This window comes from Sceloporus occidentalis, unplaced genomic scaffold (genome assembly GCF_023333645.1).
Source record: "Sceloporus occidentalis isolate IW3139 unplaced genomic scaffold, rSceOcc1.0.p SCAF_57, whole genome shotgun sequence".
Lineage (NCBI taxonomy): Eukaryota > Metazoa > Chordata > Lepidosauria > Squamata > Phrynosomatidae > Sceloporus > Sceloporus occidentalis.
In genome coordinates, this window is record NW_028317037.1 from 596,479 (window position 1) to 599,895 (window position 3,417).

The 3,417-nt window shown below is 47.4% G+C and overlaps 1 long non-coding RNA gene across 1 annotated transcript; it reads left to right on the plus strand.

Moving 5' to 3' along the window:
• Positions 1-775: 775 nt before the first annotated feature.
• Positions 776-2,013, plus strand: LOC149287653 (uncharacterized). The gene is made up of 3 exons (XR_016277446.1): positions 776-1,257; positions 1,607-1,778; positions 1,976-2,013. It is a non-coding gene; the product is annotated as an uncharacterized LOC149287653 (long non-coding RNA).
• The last annotated feature ends 1,404 nt before the right edge of the window (positions 2,014-3,417 follow it).

Genomic DNA, 3,417 nt, shown 5'->3' on the forward strand with positions numbered 1-3,417 from the left:
GAGTTAAAGCAGTGCCAAACTGGGTTAATTCTCCAGTGTGGATGCAGCCCAGGAGTTGCAGAGGGCAGCAAACTTCTTCCCCCCTTTCAGCCTCAGCAAGCAGCTCTCTCTTCCTGCCACTCGGAGGCTGGCAGTGCTGCTGATTGCTCTGCTTGGCTGATTCTATGATCCTCTGGCTCCAGCCTCTCTCTCTCTCTTCCTCTCTCTCTGGCGCCCCCTAGAGGTTGGCGCCCCTAGGCAGCTGCCTAGCTCACCTATATGGACCCAGGAGCTGTGTAAGAAACCCTCTCAGAAGAGAGACACAAAGGGACACCCTTCCTTTTGGCCCAAGGAACCTGGCCACCTTCTCTCTCTGGAGCCTCAGAGAGAAAGAGAAGCCTCTGTTCAACTGAGGCCTCAGAGAAGGTTCCGGAACATTATTCCCCACAGTCACAAGAAGGACAAAATGGCCTCCAGAACACAAAGAGGCAGGGACTGGAATTCCAGCCAATCAGGGCCAGGGATGGTGGGAGAGACTGGAATTCCAGCCAATCAGGGCCAGGGATGGTGGGAGGGACTGAGATTCCAGCCAATGGCAGCCCTCAGAGTGTCCTCAGGAGGACTTCTTCTGTTCTTAGAAGAGCATTGAACCCATGGCTTTGAGACAGGGCTGGTCCTCCATTTTGATGCAGTGATGCTCCTGGTGAAGGCAGTTGGTTTGGAGCTATCATGAGAGAAAGCCATTCCTAATGACTGAATATGTGGTCTTCCTATTTCTATTCCCAGAGAAGGGAAGAGGGCCCTGGAGTGTTCTCTGCCTTGGATCCAAGGAGAACTTGGCCTCCAGACAGACTAGAAATCAAACACAGACATAAATCAATGGATAATAAAGGCTGCCCTAGACTTCTGTCAGTTCAGTGAAGCAGATGGGAAGACCTCCAGGGAAGAGCCTCCATTGCTAAACACAGTCTCCATCAAGGAGAAATCTAGAGGATCAGGGACCAAGATTGCAGCCTGGTCTTTCCCTCTCTCCCCATTCTTGAAAATCCAGGGAGCCAAGGAAAAGGGAAGGGAGGATATCCCAATGTATCCCACTCTGTTGATATTCTGGAGGGATCCATTCATATTGGGATGCTCTGTGTCCTTCCTCCCCTTTTGCTCAGTCAGTCTCTGGATGAGGGCTACTTTCTGTTGCAGATCTCCTTTCCAGACGTGGAAGTCTTCTCTGAGGAGGAAGGGCCTCTCTTGGGTCCGGAGCAAAAATCTTTGTAGAATGAGGTGATGATGGAAATCTATGGAAGTGTGTCCTCTCTGGGAAAGGAAACTGGACCCATTGCCCTTCTTACAGAACAGGGGGCCTTGCATGCTACATACATGGCTCTATGGTTCCACTTTAATGGTCAAAGCAACATCCTGGGAATCTTGGGATTTCTACTAACTTTACGGATCCACTAGAGCTCTCTAGTTATGATTGTAAATGCCCTTTGCTAAACTGCAGATCTTAGGATATCCTAGGAAAGAACAATGACACTTGATATCTTTTGGCCCCAAATGCTCTTCATTACATCACTTAGCAAGGTTTCAGGTCTTTTTTATCTATGTTTTGTTGTTTCTATGTTCTGGAGAGGCCTCCAGTATCCTCTTGGGAAGAAGGCCAAAGTCTAGCTCTGTTTGGACAGGAAAGTAACTCAGGGAAAGCCCTCAATAGAGCCAGAAGAGGTGTCCATAAAACAACGAGAAGAGTATGTCAGGCAGCCATGCATCTGAAAAACAATAACAACTAAACAAGTAAACTGGAGGTAACCAGCTCAAGTCCTTGTTTTCAGACATTTTAAGGTATTCCATGTAGCAATTATGACTAATATCTATGAAGGGAGGGAAAGGGAACACTAAAACTCCTTTATCACTCTTCTTGCTTAGCTCCATTGTAGAATCCAGAGGCCTCTCCTCTCTTAATGCTGAGATGAGTCTTTTCTGTGTCTCCCCTTCTTTATAGAAGAACTTGCGGCTCATGAGAGAACCGACACTCAGGAGAAACCACACAAATGCCAGCAGTGTGGAAAATGCTTTGCTCAGAAGTCACAGCTTGAAGTGCATCAGAGGGTCCACACAGGAGAAAAACCTTGGAGATGCCATCAATGCAATGGAGATGCAGATATTTTACTTCAGGTGCTGTCTTTACATACTTCAAGAGCATTCATACAAGACAGAAGCCATACAAATGCCTGAACTGCAGAAAATGTTTTTCTCAGAATTTACACCTTTAGAGAAATGGTATAAATGTCAGCAATTGAATATAGTTTTTTGGAGAGGCATATTTTATACATTTTGTCCTATTCTATTTGTAATGTTCTATTATAATCTTCATTTATGGCACATCTTCTACAAAGATTTTGGTTTGAAAGTATCTTATCCTTATAAGAACATTGAATAAACCTTTGCATTATTTGGAGCATTCTGTATTCTTCATTGCATTTCTAGAATCTGTGAAAGACAGCATCAATTATGGAAGCATCAATCTAAGGATTAATGAGGGGCTGCTAGAGTTCAACTGGCTTGTGACCATGAGAAAGGATGCTGAAGATGCATTTCTGACCTCTCTCTAGCCTTCCATTGACGCACACAACATTTGATGACCCCTGAATCAAACCCTTATTTTCCTCCTTTTTCCCAGGACTTAAACCTTGGCTAGAAAGTATTATATTTGGGGGGGGGGGGGGGGTTGCTTCTTTTGTAGCATGTGTTTCCCTTACTCTTTTTACATGGAGCAGGAAGGGTGCCATAAATACATCAGTCAGTGGCATTCCTGCACTGGGACTCATTGGGTGCCAGTGCGCGACTTTCAGGGGCGGGACGTCCCCCTTCTGGGGGTGGGACTTCTGGGGTCAGGACTTCAATCTTCCAGGGGCATGACTTTTGGGGGTGTCTAGATCAGTGGTCCCAAAACTTTTTTGGGCGACTGCCCCCTTTCCTCTTGAGGAACAACCCTAGCACCCTCCATACCTATTTCATGGCATTAGGTCCACTGTTTTACTGGGGGGAGGGAGAGAAGAGAGAAAGTACTGGTATATTGAGCAAGGCAAGTGGCTGCTTTGGGTCAATTTTGGAAATGAAGGCCCCTTACAGATTGCCTAAAAGCAGCGGTCTGCCGGCGCTGCTGGTTGCTCCGTGAGGGAGCCGCAGCAGCCAAACCGTGCGGCTCCTGCATGGAGCAAAAAAGAAGCCCCAAAATGGGACTTCTTCCCGCGGTGCGGTTATGGCACATAATAATGGCGGTGCCTGTGTGTATAGGGCGCTGCCATTATTACGCCCCTGTCACGTGCTAGGAGTGAGGCCGGTGTGGACCCTAGGTCCCCAGTCAATCCCTAGCACATGATGGGGGCGCCTCAAGAGCCCATCTGTAACAGGCTGAAGTCAGTGAAACACTGCTTGCCATGC